Below are 17463 nucleotides of genomic sequence, written 5' to 3' on the forward strand. Positions count from 1 at the left end.
CACGTGGAAAGGAAGGGACAGAAGCCAGACTGGGCAGAGGGAGAAGTTGAGATGTGACACAGTCTGAGTGAAGGTCTCAGCTAACCCCACGGGGAGCCCAGAGCTAAGATGGCCCTTCACTATCATCTCCAGCTGGGGCCGGGGGCCTGGCTTGTATAACATCTTGTATAACAACGAGCAGTCACTGGATACTTGTGGCCTCTGGAAGGAGGTGTGACCTCGGGGGAGGCTGTTTCCTTTAGCTGAGGCAACACCCAAAGAGGGCTGACAGCTGAAGGCAGCTTGGGTAGCCAACCCAACAGCTGGGGATTTGGATGGTGCCTCACAGCATCTGCCACAGGGGCATGATGACAACCATGTCCGGGCAATAGGTGTAACCCAGGCTGTGTCGGGTGCCCACAGCAGGAGCACCTGCTGGATGTTTCAGCTGGAACCCTGTATCAGTGCAGGATGGCATGAAGCTCCAGGCAACAGGAACAACATCAGGGCTGGTTCAGTCTGCAACCTCTTCATTGCTAGCTCTCCTCCTTTCCTTCATCTGTTTCCTTTGCTTTAGGGGATCATTTGTGGCTTTTGCATGCATTATATCATTCACTTCACATGCGCTGTATCACTTGATTTGCAGCGAGAAGGGTGTAATTTTTATTCTCACCCCCACATCCAAACTATCAGGAAGTCCTCTGACTGTGACCTCCAAAACAGAGCTCCAGACTATTCCCTTTCTCCATCTCCACCTCTTTCCTAACTGCTGACATTGTTTTGATTTTGAGCCAAGATGGCCAACAGTATGGAGCTGCTGAAAAGACAGGTAACAATGTGAATAAAAAAATAAGACAACTGAAGGAGCCTCAAGTAGAGCATATGAACTAAACAAACTTTAGGAAAGCCACAAACACGATACTTGATCTGGAAAATCAGCACATTACCTGAAATTTGAAGCTATTCCCTCTCCAGAGTAAATTGAGAGGCAGGAGAGCACAGTGGTTAGCGACACGGCCACTGAGGTCAGAGTGCCTGGGTTCGTGTAACCTCGAGCCAGCTTCTTGATTTCTCTGTGCCTCAGTTTCCTTGTCTGTAAGACAGAGGTGATGATAACAGAACTATGGGTAAGACATTTAGAACAGTGCTTGGGGCACACAGGAAGTGCTTCTCCAGGGTTAGCTACTGGTATTACCCTGTGAGCTGCCATCTTGGTCCACATTCTGCATGGCAGATGTGACTGTTGGTACCCTTATTGGTCCCCATCTTCCTTCTGCTCCTGTTTCCAACACACCCTACCCCACTCCCACATGGAGTCATTTATCCATTCAACAAATAGTTCTTGAATGCCTACCCATGGTACCGGCCACTAAACTCTTGTTTTAGTCTTCTGCATCTCACAAATCCTTGAGCATCCCACAAGTCCTGCCTTGGGTTTGCTTTTGCTGGAGGTGGGAGGCCCTGTCCCCCTGACCCCCATTTCTTGTACACGCTCAGGGTCACCCAGATGTAAAGCCAGTCTCCATGTGACCCAGCTACCTCTTGTCCTCCCTTCTGGACCTTCAGCTGCTGGCTGAGAGTGAGCATCACGAACGGCCCCATGGATCCTTCCTCTTGGACCCCAGAGGGCTCAGTGGGAGGGAAGGCCCTTTGCAGCATGGAGCCCTCCTCTTTCATGTGACCGCATCCTACCTTGTCCTTGGCCTTGTGTACTCTTGGCCTGTGTTTTCTTTTCCTGGATGTCTCTCCTGATGTCAGGAAAGGCCCTGGAAGAGACGAGGGAGGGGTAATCCAAAGAGAGCAGTGGGCAGAGCAAGTGGAAGAAAGAAGTGAGGCCAAGCGAGGAAAGGAGGTTGAAATGGAAGGAGGGAGGGAGGATGCCGATGACAACATGTGACATGAATTTAACACATTGATGCCTTAATCCACATAATAGCCCTGTGAGGTCAGCACGATTATCATCCCCATTTTACAGGGGAGGAGGCAAAGCTGGGTTATGAAACTTGCCCAAAGCCTTATGGCTTGTAAGTGGCAGTGCTGGAATTTGAACTCAGAGTCTGTCTCCACTCCCCGGAGGCGGGAGGGTGTAGAAGTCCCAACAGGGCATCCTGAGGAGGAGGGCGTGCACCTGGCATACAGCTGGCACTCGATGAATAGTGTTGAATGGATGGGGATTCAGGCGGGTTGAGGCTGAAGGCTACGAACTGACTATGTAAATCCCTGGTGTCTGTAGGCACCGGCTAGTGAAGCATCTTACCTTCCCCACCCCGTAATTCCTCAGCCACCTTGATCAGGGCCCCGAAATCCACCAGCCAGAAGGAGACCTGGATTTACCAGTTCTCAGTTCCCACAACCCACACCGACTGTGTGAGGAGTGAGGAGACTGTGGTGTGGGCACAGCTTGACGTCAGTCATTTCCTGCCCCCGAGGCCAGAGTAGAGGCACTTAGGCTCACTTTCCTCCATCAGAAAATAGGAATAGTAGGTCCATCCTCATAGGGTCTTTGTGGAGATGAAATTGCACAGGGACAGACCCCACAAGGGGCAGAGAGGCAATAAATAGACGCTGTTACACTGCAGCTCCTGGTCACTAGCCCTACTGTGCGGATGGCCAATGGGGTCTTTACGGTTGACAAAGCCCTTTCTGCTCCCATCTCAGCCTGACTTGGATCCTCTTAGCAGGCGGGCAGGCACTGCAGAACCTCCCTGTCTGTTTCGCAGATGAGCAAATTGAAGCCCAGGAAGTCAGAGAGGACGAGGAGGCCTTGCAGAGGTCTGTGGGGGGTCCAAGGGGGTGTCAGGAAGAGAGGGCCCCCTCTGGGTCCTGGGGCCCAGTGTGCCTGCCTGCCGGCCCCTCCTCCCTCAGCTGCCGAGCCCATCAGCGCGGCCGGGATCTGCTGGCCCATAACTGGTCCCTGTGTCCCTTTCCAGCAGCAGCCTGACCTCGTCTACTTGAAGAAAAACAGGAAGCTGGGCTCTGCCAGGAATCGGAACACACCCTTCCTCAGCCCTGGGCTGGAGGACACTGTGATGGTGCTGGGGACAGGACATGGGACAGCGTGTGGGGTTGGCGCTCTGCAGCCCAAGCCAGGGTGGCTTGGACCCCGCGGCCTCGCTGAGGGGCTGGGCTTAATAGGCTGGGCTTGCTCTGGCCTGGCCTTGCTGAGCGCCCCCAGGGACCAGGAACATGCGGGAAGGTGGGGTGTCAGGAGGAGGAGCTCCTGACCTTCCTCTCCCAGGTGGGGACATAATTATGGGGCACCAGGGCCACTTATGACTTTTGCCTTTGTGGGCCCCTTCCTTCATAAAAAATACTAAAAAGTATATGATACAACTGTATCGGTATAAAGATGAATATAATCCAAGCTGGATTCATGATTATATATTCATTATTTTATTCAATTTATCTTTTGATTTTAAAATAAATTAAAATGAAAACATTTGCATGGGCCCCTGAAAGTACTGTGGGCCCTGTGCCTAAAAGATACGGCAGCTCCGTGGGGGAAACTTCTAGTGCTTTCCTGTTCTGCAGAAGCTGTGCTCCCCACACATGGCCCCGTGACACAGGGATTAGCACTCAGACATTAGAGGGGAATGCCTGGCTCAGCCTAGAAATAGAACCTCGCTGAGCCTCAGTTTCCTCTTCTGTAGAATGGGGCCATGAGAACATCTGATCTTGTGAAAAGTGTCTGCCCAGGACCTGCTCGGAGGAGGCCCCCCCGCTGTTTTCACAGTGTCTGTGAATTTCAGAGCCCAGGGGGAGACCACAGCAGCTGCAAGGTGCCTGGCCTTGGGGTTTGGGGACAGTCCCAGAGTTCCAACCTCTTTAACTTCTCCCTCCTTTCCTGTCTGTCCCTCTTTGACCCCTGCTTCAGAGTCAGACCCAAGGTAACAATGAATCTAATGAATCGTGTGGGTCCAGCTCACAAACCACTTCACCCCATAACCCCATCAGTCCTCACAACAACCCCACGAAGAATGTCTTATGTGTTTATTCCTCCCATTTTCCCAGAGAGGATACTGACCAACAGAGAGGTTAGGTACCTTGTCTAAGGTCACACAGCTGGCAGGGACAGAGCTGGGACAAGAGTTTAGATCTGTCAACCCTGACCTCAGTTGACTCTGTTAAACCTGACACCCCAAGATGTTCATGGCAACCAGTGTGTGTATGTGTGTGTGTTGGTTCTTGTGACCAAGGAGGTGTCAAGGATTGGAGTGACTGTGGAAGGGCTCAGGACCTTGCTGGGATGTGTTGACAGGGGGTTCATAGATGTAACATGTCTCTTGCTGTCCCCCGCGGGGTCCCTGAGGATCTGGACTTTTGTCTTTGCCCTGCTCGGGGCCTGGGCCAGGACCAGCTTCTTGCTGTGCTGCTCCAGACACACCCCTCCCTCCCTCCTTTCCGTGCTCCTGCTCCTCTTTACTCGCTGTGTCCTTAGTAGCAACATATTTAGGCACCTACTGGGTACAGGACCCAGGGAAGAAAGTGGCTTAAGAGAACGGCCACTCCTTTATGTTAGAGCTCCAGAGTCATCTTTAATTTTTTAACTTTTTATTGGACAATAATTTCTTATCTTCAAATATACGTAATTTCACAAATAGAAATATATTGAAAAGCTGGTATTCATGTTAGATTTCATTAAAGAAGTCTTAGCCCCAGGACGAAGAAGAATTCCCAGCTCATAAATATTGTTTAAGTACAAAAACTTATCACTGTGTAATGTAAAGCAAACTCTTTTTAAAGACCTTGAAAGAGAGACTGAATTTCCAGCTGGTGGGGATGGTTTGGATTAAGGTTTTTATTTCTGTGATGTTTCTAATTAAAACCTCCCAGCTCTTCTAGCTGAATTAGGCCACGTTGGTCTCTCGTTATTTTGGTATTTCCTAAGAATCTGAGCTGGGGCCGGATGACAAATGTGCTCCTCAGCCCTTTACCCATGGACTCCGTGGCTTGGTGGCCTGAGATATCACTGGTCTTGCCCTTCCTTTGCCAGAGGAGGAAGAGGGTAGGGGTGGGGAGGACAGGTCACCCAGCTAATCGGTTTTGAAATGGAAGGGGAATCCGTTTGCTGGGGGTGGTCTCTTAATGACCCAGATCTGATCCTGTCACTGTTCTGCCTGAAACCCTCAGGGACCCCTCTGGCTTGTACCCCTCCCCAGCCCAGCAGGACCATGCCCCCTGCCCGCTGGAACCAGCTGGCTTCTTCTCCACATCTCACTTCCTCTCCCTCTGGCTGACACAGGCCCACCCTTACTCCCCATTCCAGCCTCCAGGTGGCCTTCTTCACAGCCTTCAGCATCTGGAAATGTTTATGGGCATGAGTGTTGGCGTAGAGTCTTTAAATTGAGTGCATCTGCCCCACTGGCTCGTAAGCTCTCCGAGGGCCAGGACTTGTCCGGTCCTGCTCACCACTCTATACCCAGCGCCAGCTCAGTGCCCAGCCCACAAGAGGCACATGGGAAATATTTCTTGACGCCATTATTATGTCTAAGCATATAGTATTAATCCATAGAATAATGACTTCAACAACTATTTACTGGAAGATAAGCTTAGGAGTCACACAGACCTGGGTTCATGTGCCATCTCAGCCAGCCTCAGGTTTGTCATCTTCAAAGTGTGGGTAATAATCGCACCTGGATCACCGGGCAACTGTGGGGAAAGTGAGGCAACGCACATAAAGCACTTAACAGAACGCCTGCTGGGGCAGAGCACACACTGAACAAATGCAAGTGGAGCAGGCTGCTATGATGGGGATTCTCTCTGGAGACAGGGGTGGGTGAGGGTGAGGGCCCAGGGCCCACTGACTTTGTCTACATCAGTGGTGAACATCCACCACAGCTGTTCCACTCCGACGTTGGCTTCATCGGATTTAGAATGGCGTTACTGCTGTGGTTCCCAAACTTGGCTATATGTTAGAATCAAAGGGGAGTTAAAAAAAAATCCTAATGCCTGAGCTCAGCTCCAGAGAATTCTGATGTAATTGATCTGGGACGTGGCCTGGACATTGGGACTTTTACAATGGCCCCAGGTGATTCTACCAGGCAGCCAAGGGTGAGACCTGCTGCCTTACCCCAGGTGTGACTTCAGTGGCCTCCTACCTCTACACTGCCTTCTTCCCACCTGCCTGAAGTTCATTTGACACAGCGCAAAGACTTTCACGGCACAATAAAAAGTAATGGCTTAAAATGCAGAGGACGAATTGAGGAGAGAAAATGGCTGAATTTCTTTCCTACACATGCTCTCAGTCAGCTGTCAGATTCTTTTCTGCTTTCCTAGCAGGAAGGGGATTAGAGCAGAGGGGCTGGGCCCTGGGAGTTGGAAGGGAAAGGAGAGAGAGGGTCTGGTGTCTGGAGACCCACGTCTTAACCTCAGCTTTGCCACCATGTAAATATAGACAAGTCACTCCTTTCCCTCAACCGGGGTCTCAGTAACCCCTCTGTGAGATGACATTCCTTTGAAAGCCATCATCCTAGAGCCAGGGCCAATTCCACAATCCCTAAGAACCAGCTTTCCAACCATCCTAAACCCTGCTCATCCACACAGATTCCCTGGACTCTAGCTTGCCCTGCTTCCTGAAATTTTTATTTATTTATTTATTTCTTATTTTATTTTATTTTAAAAATTTATTTATTTTTGGCTGCATTGGCTCTTCGTTGCTGCATGCGGGCTTTCTCTAGTTGCGTCGAGCAGGGGCTACTCTTCATTGCAGGGCACGGGCTTCTCATTGTGGTGGCTTCTCTTCTTGTGGAGCACGGCTCTAGGCACGTGGGCTTCAGTAGTTGTGTCATGTGGGCTCAGTAGTTGTGGCTCGCAGGCTTAGTTGCTCCGCGGTGTGTGGGATCTTCCTGGACCAGGGCTCGAACCTGTGTTCCCTGCATTCGCAGGAGGACTCCCAACCACTGCACCACCAGGGAAGTCTCCCTGAAGTTTATTTAACACAATCGAGTTACTATAAAGCTTAGTTCCCAGAAGACATCACTGTACCCGTGAGGTTATGAAGCAACCCATAGTAAACTTATGAGGTGTTGATAAGTAGAGGTCATGGGGGATCAGCTTTTTATGGCATAGACGAGAATCTTCTATAATCAGCTGGAGGCTTATTTACAGTTAGATGTTGCCTAAGAGAGTGAACATGTTTCCTCTCTTGAGCAGGTCAACATGGAGCCACTGTAATAATTTTTACACAAGTTATTTAAAGGGAACCCTGTTCTTATTCCTTGTTGCCCAATTAATCGATGAGATTTTAGGCCTATAAAGCAGTTTTTTGTTTTTTTAAAATTAATTCACAAATCAATTTTTACTTGCGTCGGGTCCTCGTTGCTGCGCGCGGGCTTTTCTCTAGTTGCAGCTAGCGGGGGCTGCTGTTCATTGCGGTGCATGGGCTTCACATTGTGGTGGCTTTTGCGTGGGCTCTAGGTGTGCGGGCTTCAGTAGTTGTGACTCGCGGGCTCTAGAGCGCAGGCTCAGTAGTTGTGGCGCATGGGCTTAGCTGCTCCGCGGCATGTGGGATCTTCCCGGACCAGGGCTCAAGCCCGTGTCTCCTGCATTGGCAGGCAGATTCTTAACCACTGCGCCACCAGGGAAGCCCCTAAAGCAGTTTTAATGAGGCAAAGAATGAGTAGGGTTGAGGCAGGGAAATGCCCTGGAACCAGCCTGAAGGGTGGGCCCAGGATGGTACCCCTGGGCAACCACTCTTGGCTTTCAGATTGTTTTCCAAGGTCAGGGCTGAGGGCCTCCTAGTCACAGAGCCCAATCAGGCCATGATGACTGCACAAATCACAAACACCTAGCGGCAGCCCAATCAGCCCAACTTTTACAAATGTTAGAGCTTGCACATTTGAGGTCAAGCGCTGTTGGACACAGAGAGGAAGGGTATTTGGGAAAGGACAGACTTTTCCCAGAAATTCTCTGGCACCCAGCCCCCCTCTCCCCAATTCAGATTTGGGAGCACATCCAAAGCAAGGCACCATCATGCAGACGGCTCAGATACTCTGGGGAAGCTTTCTAGATGAAATCCATTCAATCACTTCAAAATATGAATTGGCTGAGTCTCCTTGTGGCCAGCAGTGGGTTAGAGGCTCAAGTAGGAGTTGGGAGGTAAGACAATGTGGCATTATTCCCGTGAGGGAGTGGAACCAGTCTGTGCTCCAGGCACTGTGGATTCAGACTGGGGGTTCAGAGGTGAGAAAGACCCGCCCCTACTCTGGAGAGGGTCGCAGTCCATGGGGGAGACAAACAACAGACCTGGCTCAACCATCCCACTGCTCCAGGACTTGACCCCGCCTGGACAGACCGTGGCTCTTGGTCCCACACACAGTAATCATTAAGCTCCCTTTACACTACTATACCCTCCTTTATCCCATTGGCTGCCTGATGGGCTATCTGGTTGACCCATCCTCCAAATAATAATTTATCTTGATAATTGAGTTTCTTGGCACTTCCTGAAATTTTGCTCTTGAGGCAAATGCCTAACTTATCCAACCCTAACTGAGGCCTGGACAGATGTCTGACACAGCCACACATATATAAGCAGCTGCAGGCCAAAGGGGTGAGTGCTTAGAACAAAGTCCCATGAAAGTTCAGAGGGACGTTTGAATAATTCTGGGGGCAGTGTTTCCCAGACTATGCTCTGTGGAACACCAGTCCTCCACAAATAAAAGATTTTGTGGACAAATAAGTCTGGGAAACAGTGCTTACTTTAGCTTCCCCTTTAGATATTCATGAGGGACATGAGCACACTGAAGCCTCTGAGACTCCTATATGAAGAAACAATACTTTCTTAGCCCATCCTCTGAGGCTACTAACTGGGTCGGCTTGGGCAAGTCTATCAGTGTTTTTTAAAGTGAAATGAGAAAGACTTATCTCAGAATCTCTTGGGGAGTGCTTGTTAGAAATACAGGGTCACCAGTCTTGCTGCAAAGTTTCTGAGTCAGAGTATATGGAGCCGGGACCCAGGAAACTGCTTTGAACAAGCTCCCAGTTGATCGTGATGCATGCTCAACTTGAGAACCCCAGATAAATCTTCCCAGGCCTTGGCTTTTTTCTCAGAATGTTGTAAAGATCAAGAGATAAGCTTGACCAAAACATGAGTGAAAAAGAAACCTAGACACTTCCAACTCATTCTATGAGGCTAGTATTGCCCTAATAACAAAACCAGGCAAAGACACCGCAAGAAGAGAAAACTGCAGACCAATATATATCATGAATATACATGAAAAAATCCTCAACCAAGTACTAGCAAACCAAATCCAGCAACGTATCAAAAGGATTACACACCATGACAAAGTGGGATTTACCCCAGAAGTGCAAGGTTGGTTTAACAAATCTATTCATAATATATCATATTGACAGAATTAAAGACCCAAACCATATGATTATCTCAAAGCATACAGAAAAAGCATTTGACAAAATCCAACACCTCTTCGTGATAAAAACACTCAAACTAGGAATAGTAAAGAACTTCCTCAACTTGATAAAAGACATCTACAAAAACCCCACAGTAGGTTTTTTAATGGTGAAAGACTGAATGGTTTCCCTCTAAGATTAGGAACAAAACAAGGATGATCACTCTTGCCTTTTCTATTCAATACTGTACTCAGCAAAGTGTAGAATGGTGGTTGCCAGGGGCTGAGGGAGGGGAAAATAGGGAGCTGTTGTTCAATGGGCATAAAGTTTCAGTTATGCAAGATGACTAAGTTCTAGAGATCTGCTGTACAACGTGGTGCCTACAGTTAAGAATACTGTATTGTGCACTTAACATCTTTGTTAAGAAGGTAGATTTCTTTCATGATCAGTGTTCTTACCACAAAAAACAAGACAAAACAAAGGGACAAGAGGGAACTTTTTGGAGATTTATTACCTTGACTGTAGTGATGGTTTCATGGGTGTATGGAATTCATCAAATGTGTCCAAATTGTATGCATTAAATATCTGCCGTTTTTTGTACATCAATTATACCTCAATAAAGCTGTTTAAAAAACCCCCAGAGAGGTACTTCCCTGGTGGTGCAGTGGTTAAGAATAGCCTGCCAATGCAGGGGACAGGGGTTCGAGCCCTGGTCTGGGAAGATCCCACATGCTGCAGAGCAACTAAACCCTAGAGTCACAACTACTGAGGCTGCGTGCTGCAACTACTGAAGCCCGCACGCCTAGAGCCCGTGCTCCGCAACAAGAGAAGCCACCTCAATGAGAAGCCTGCGCACTGCAATGAAGAGTAGACCCCGCTTGCCGCAACTAGAGAAAGCCCGTGCGCAGCAACAAAGACCCAACGCAGCCAAAAATAAAATAAATAAATAACATAAATAGATAAATAAACTATATTTGAAAAAAAAAAAAAAACCCATAGAATTGGAGGTTCTAGCCAGGGCAATTAGGGAAGAAAATGAAATAAAAGGCATCCATATTGGAAAAGAAGGAGTAAAATATCTATATTCTCAGATACCATGATCTTTTATATAGAAAATCCTAAGGAATCCACTAAAAAACTATTAGAACTAATAAGCAAGTACAAAAAGATTTCAGAATACAAAAATCAGTTGTACTTCTATACACTTGTAATGAACAATGTGAAAATAAAGAAAATAATTCCATTTACAATAGCATAAAAAAGAATAAAATACTTAGGAATAAACTTAACAAAAGAAGTGAAACTTTATACTCCTGAAAACTACAAAACATTGCTGAAAGATGTTAAAGAAGATCTAGTTTCTTTAATAAAAGAAAAGATATCCCATATTTGTGGATTAGAGGACTTAATACTGTTGAGATGATAAATTTATTTTTTAGATTCAATGCAGTTCTTACTGAAGTCTCAGCTGTCTTACTTGCAGAAATTGATTCTAAAATTCATATGAAGATTCAAGGGATTCAGAACTCAAAGCTATTTAGAAAACGAACAATGTTGAAGAACTTGCCCTTCCAAATTTCAAAACTTACTACAAAGCTACATAATAAAGACAGTGTGGTACTGGCATAAAGATAGATATAGAGATCAATGGAATAGAATGGAGAGTCCAGAAATAAACCCTCACATTTATGGTCAATTGATTTTTGGCATGGATAAAGCAATTCAATGGGGAAAGAATTTCAATAAGTGGTGCTGGAACAAATGGATATCCACATATAAAAGAATGAAGTTGGATCCCTACCTCACACAATATATAAGAATGAATTAAAAATGGATCAAAGGCCTAAATGTAAGAGTTAAAACTGTAAATCTCTTAGAACATAGTACAGGGATAAATCTTCGTGACCCCAGCTTAGGCACTGGTTTCTTAAATATGGCACAAAAGCACGAGCAACAAAAGAAAAAAATAGATAAATTGGACTTCATCAAAATTAAAAACTTTTGTGCTTTAAAGGATACCATCAAGAAAGTGAAAGACAACCCATAGAATGGGAGAAAAAAATAGGCAAACGATCTGAATAGACATTTCCCCCCAAAAGATATACAAATGGTCAGTAAACACATGAAAATCTGCTCAACATCATAGTCTTAAGGGAAATAAATGCAAATCAAAGCCATAATGAGACACTACTTCTCACCCATTAGGATACTAACAACAACAACAATAGATAATAACAACTGTTGGTGAGGATGTGGAGAAATACACTTCTGGTGGGAACACAGATGGTGCAGCCACTTTGGAAAACAACTGAAAACTCATCTAACCCTAATGGAGGCCCCGACAGACCTCTGACTGGGGGCAGCACAAGCACAAGCAGCTGTAGGCCAGAGGGGTGAGTTCCTCAAAAGGTTAAACACAGGGTTACCATATGATCCAGCAATTCCACTTCTAGGTATGTACCCAAGAGAATTAAAAACATACATTCACACAAAAACTCGAATGAATGTTCATAGAAGTATTATTCATAATAACCCCAAAGTGGAAACAACCCAATGTCCGTCAACTAATGAATGGATAAATAAAATGTGGCATATCCATACAATGGACTTTACAATGGAATATTATTCAGTAATAAAAAGGAATGAAGTACTGATTGATGCTACAAGATGGATGAACCTTGAAAACATTATGCTAAGGGAAGGGAGCCAGACACAAAATGTCACATATTGTATGATCCCATTTATATGAAATGTCCAGGATAAGCAAATCTATAGAGACAGAAAATAGATTAGTTGTTGCTTAGGGTTGGGGTGGGGTGGAGGAATGGGGAACAACGGCTAAAGGGTATGGGGTTTCTTCTTGAGGTGATGAAAATATTCTAAAATTGACTGTGGTGATGGTTGCACAAGTCTGTGAATATACTGAAAACCACTGAGTTGTACACTCTAAATGGGTGAATAGTATGGTATGTGAATTATATCTCAATAAAGCTGTTACAGAAAGAAAAGAAACCTAGAAGTGGAACTTCATTGCACCCTCTGACTGATAAAGTTCATCAGCTTAGACACAAACAGAACGAAACCGAGTATGAATCATTCATTACTTTCAGCCTCTCGCTTCCTCTTACTTCCTCAGTATGTTTTCCCTTGCCTCGCTCAACAGCCCCCTTGACCACAAACTTGTGGACCTAGCAGAGGAACCCTGGTTGCAAACCCTAGGCTGGTGCTCCACGTGGTCCTCTGTTTTGATGCCTCTGCCTAATTTTCCAGATCTCATTTACCCCAAGAAGCATTTATTTAGAATCTACGTTCTGCAGAGCACTTTGAAGAAAAGAAATATAGCCATTGCCTTCCATTTTTCGCAGAATCATAGGAGAGATAAGACCTATCATTTAGGATTCACTTCGTTGATACAAGAGAAAAACCCAAAATACCAATGGCTTAAACAAGACAGAATTTATTTCGCTCACACTAAATAGAAGCCTGGAGGGACTTCCCTGGCGGCGCAGTTGTTAAGAATCCGCCTGCCAATGCAGGGAACATGGGTTTGAGCCCTGGTCCGGGAAGATCCCACATGCTGCGGAGAAACTAAGCCTGCGAGCCACAACTACTGAGGTCGTGTGCTGCAACTACTGAAGCCCACGCGCCTAGAGCCCGTGCTCTGCAACAAGAGAAGCCACCACAATGAGAAGGCCGAGCACTGCAATGAAGAGTAGCCCCCGCTCGCTGCAACTAGAGAAAGCCTGCAGGCAGCAACGAAGACCCAACACAGCCAAAAAAAATTAAAAAAAAAAAATAGAAGCCTGGAGGGGGGTACTCCAGGGCTGGTACCGTCTTTCCTCAGAGTCACTGGGAACCCAGGCTCTTTTATGTTTTTCCATTTTGTCCTGGCACATGATTTCCCATCCCAAGCTTCACTTCCTGGGCTGAGATGGCTGCTGAAGTGGGTTGAGAATGAATGGGAATTGAGGCAGAAGGAGCAAAGAAATGAATGGCACAGAAGTTGGATGTGCATATGAGGTCAAAAGATGAATTTGAAGAGATGGGAGACAGTAGAGGCAAGTGAAATAATCTCATTCAGAAGGAGAATTTAGAGATGGCAGAGGGGGTAGAACAGCTCAGGAGTCCGGTTCTTGAGAAGGTGAGAAGAGATGGCATCTAGAGCCCATGTGGAGGGAATGGTCTTGGAGAGGAGCAGGGATGCTCTTCCAGTTGTCACAAGGAGTAGGAGAACATGGTACAGATGGGGACATGGGAAGGTGAGGGTGCTCCTGAGGGATTGCTTCTATTTTCTAATTGAAGCTGTCTCCCCCTTGGCCCTCTTTATTTCTTTATTTTTTCCTTTCTTTTTACAAGCATTTACTGAGCACCTACTGAGTGTCATAGCACTGTTCTAGGTTACAGCAGTGATTAAACAGACGACAACACCTCATGGCTCATACATTCTCCTGGGTGGAGTCAACTAATAAAATGAATAAGTAGGTTTTACTGATGTTAGAAGGTAGTAAATGCTACAGGGAAAACTAAAGCAGGAAAAGGAGACAGGATATTTTGGTGGGAAGAAAGGAAGGAAATAAGAAAGGAGGCTGTGGGGAAAAATGATGGGGTGATTGGATTGGAGATGTTGGAGCACTGGTGCAGTGAGAGAGAGAGCTGGAGGGAAGGGGGATGCTATCTGAGGGTGGGACAAAGTCTAGCACGTTCTAGGGCAATGGGTGGCTGAGATGGTGTGAAGGAAAATAGCTTTGGAGGTGAGGAGGTCAAGTAACTGAGAGGCCAGCATCTTGAAAAGTCATCCCTGTGGACGGCGAGGTCACAAGAATATCGACGGGGTGTGGGAGTGACGCGCGGACCGTGCCTGGAGCGAAAGTTCCCAGTGAATTAGGAGGCTGGTCAGGAGGCGGCATGGAGGTTTAGCCAGTTGGTGCGGACTTCGAAGGAACTAGAGTTTTTAATGGAGGAAGGAAGAGAAATGACTTTGAAGGAGCTGTGGGGAGTAAGAAAAACACCTGCCCCACCCCCGGCTCTGAGGTACTTGGAATATGAGAGAAAAAATAGCTTCCTCTTGAGCAGGAGGCAGTGTCTCAGGGGAGAGCTTGGTTTCCATTAGGGTCAGGAGGTAGGGGAAATTTCCAGAAGAGGTAGAGTGGGAGTTCCAGAGAGCCCAGGGGGAGGGTTTGGAAAGGGAAGGAGAGGGATTGGGTAGCTTGGAATGAGTGTCTGAGTGACGAGGGATCAACAATGACTTGCAGCGAGCGATGTGAACAAGGGTGTGGGGCCTGATGGGATAGTCTCAATGGTCTCATAGAAGGAGAGAAATTAGTCCAGACTGTGTTGATGAAGATTTGTTTGTTTTGCCCTTTTTTCCAAAACATTTTATTATGAAAAATTTCAAACATACAGAAAATTTAAAAAAGAATTGCATTTGAGCACTCACATACCTACCACTGAGGTTCTACAATTAAGATTTTGTTCTGCTTAATCACATGTCTATGCATCTCTCTTTCTTTCCCCATCCATCCATCCATCCACCCACCCACCCATCCATTCACCTATACCTCCATTTAAAAAAATCTTTGAGGGGCTTCCCTGGTGGCGCAGTGGTTGAGAATCCGCCTGCCAATGCAGGCGACACGGGTTCGAGCCCTGGTCTGGGAAGATCCCACGTGCCGCGGAGCAACCGGGCCCGTGAGCCGCAATTACTGAGCCTGCGCGTCTGGAGCGTGTGCTCCGCAACGAAAGGCCGCGATAGTGAGAGGCCCGCGCACCGCGATGAAGAGTGGCCCCCGCTCGCCGCAACTAGAGAAAGCCCTCGCACAGAAACGAAGACCCAACACAGCCATAATAATAAATAAATAAACAAATACTTTAAAAAAAAAAAAAAATCTTTGAGGGAGTTCCCTGGAGGTCCAGTGGTTAGGACTCAGTGCTTTCACTGCCAAAGGCCTGGGTTCAATCCCTGGTCAGGGAACTAAGATCCTGTAAGCCACACAGTGTGGCAAAACAAAAACAAAAACAAAAACAAAAAACTAAAAAAAAAACCAAACAAAAAGAATTTTTGAACCATTTCAAAGAAAATTGCAGACATTAGCATATTTTACCCCTAAACTCTTCTGGAGGTATATAATTAACTAAAGTTCAATATTTGTTTATCCTGTTCAGGTACAATTTACATACAAGAAAGGCACAGATCTTAATTATACATTAGGTGAATTTTGACAGGTGCCTGTACCTATATAATTCAAACCTCCATCAAGGTATAGTACATAGGGCTTCCCTGGTGGCGCAGTGGTTGGGAGTCTGCCTGCCAATGCAGGGGACACGGGTTCGAGCCCTGGTCTGGGAAGATCCCACATGCCGCGGAGCAACTAGGCCCGTGAGCCACAACTACTGAGCCTGCGCGTCTGGAGTCTGTGCTCCACAACAAGAGAGGCCACGATAGTGAGAGGCCCGAGCACCGTGATGAAGAGTGGCCCCCGCTTGCCGCAACTAGAGAAAGTCCTCACACAGAAATGAAGAACCAACACAGCCAAAAATAAATAATAAATAAAAAAATTTTTTAAATGTATAGTACATTACCATCACCTCAGGAGGTCCCCCATGCTCCTTCCTAGTCAGTCCCTTCCTCCCCCGACCCAGGCAGCCACTATTCCGATATTTTCACCATAGATTCGTTTTGCCTGTTCTAGGACTTCATAGAAATCAAATCATACTACATGTACTCTTCTGTGTCTAATTTTTTTCTCTTGGCATAATGGGCGATTCATTCATGATGTTGCATGTATTGGTAGTTAATTCCTTTTTATTGCTAAGTAATGTCCCATTGTATGATTATACCAGAAGAATTATTTATTCTTCTGTTGATAGTCACTGGAGCTGTTTCTAGTTTTTAGAGATTATGAATAAAGTGGCTATGAACATTCTTGTATGAGTCTTTTTGAGGACATATACTGTCCTTTCTCTTAGGTAAGTAGCTAGAAGTGAAATTGCTGGATCATAGGTGGCTTTTGTTTTAAGAAACTACCAGATCTTTATCCAAAGTGGTTTTTTTTAAAATTTATTTTATATATTTATGGCTGTGTTGGGTCTTCGTTTCTGTGCGAGGGCTTTCTCTAGTTGTGGCGAGCGGGGGCCACTCTTCATCGCGGTGCGCGGGCCTCTCACCATCAAGGCCTCTCTTGTTGCGGAGCACAGGCTCCAGACGCGCACACTCAGTAATTGTGGCTCACGGGCCCAGCTGCTCCGCGGCATGTGGGATCTTCCCAGACCAGGGCTCGAACCCGTGTCCCCTGCATTGGCAGGTGGATTCTCAACCACTGCACCACCAGGGAAGCCCCCATTTTACATTCTTACCAACAATGTATGAGAGTTCTGATTGCTCCACATCTTTGCCAACATTTGATCTTGTCGGTCTTTAATTTTAGTTGTTCTGGTAGGTGTATATTGGTGTCTTGTTGTGGGTTTTATTTTGTATTTTCCTGATGATTAATGATGTTAAGCAGTTTTTCATGTGCTTCTTGGCCATCTGTATATCTTCCTTTGTGAAGTTTTTATTTAAATCTTTTGTCTATTTAAAACATTGGGTTCTTCTTATTTATTATTATTGAGTTGTAGGGATTATTTATATATTCTGCATACAAGTCCTTTGTCAGATATATTTTGCAAATATTTTCTCACAACCTAAGGCTTGTCTATACTACACCTAATAGTGTATTTTTAAAATAAATTTGTTTGTTATTTTATTTATTTATTTTTGGCTGTGTTGGGTCTTCATTGCTGCATGCAGGCTTTCTTTAGTTGTGGTGAGCGGAGGCTACTCTTCATTGTGGTGCGTGGGCTTCTCATTGCAGTGGCTTCTCTTGTTGTGGAGCACAGGCGCTAGGTGCGCGGGCTTCAGTAGTTGTGGTGTGTGGGCTCAGTAGTTGTGGCTCGTGGGCTCTAGAGTGCAGGCTCAGTAGTTGTGGTGCACAGGCTTAGTTGCTCCGCGGCATGTGGGATCTTCCTGGACCAGGGCTCGAACCCGTGTTATCTACATTGGCAGGGGGATTCTTAACCACTGCGCAACCAGGGAAGTCCCTGCTTTGGTGACTTTATGAAAAAATCAAATGACTGTTTAATTGTGGGTTTATTTCTGGTTTC

The 17463-nt window shown here is 46.2% G+C and overlaps 1 long non-coding RNA gene across 1 annotated transcript in view; it reads right to left on the minus strand.

Moving 5' to 3' along the window:
* The window catches only part of LOC309618198, a 26385-nt gene extending 11184 nt beyond the window's left edge, over positions 1-15201 (minus strand). The window contains exons 1-2 of the long non-coding RNA XR_014238348.1: positions 11668-15201; positions 927-11619 (exon numbers count right to left, since the gene is read on the minus strand). This is a non-coding gene — a long non-coding RNA (uncharacterized lncRNA). The remainder of the gene's footprint in view (positions 1-926; positions 11620-11667) is intronic.
* Between the last annotated feature and the right edge of the window lie 2262 nt (positions 15202-17463).

The sequence above is a fragment of the Balaenoptera borealis genome (genome assembly GCF_965194805.1).
Source record: "Balaenoptera borealis genome assembly, chromosome: 20".
Lineage (NCBI taxonomy): Eukaryota > Metazoa > Chordata > Mammalia > Artiodactyla > Balaenopteridae > Balaenoptera > Balaenoptera borealis.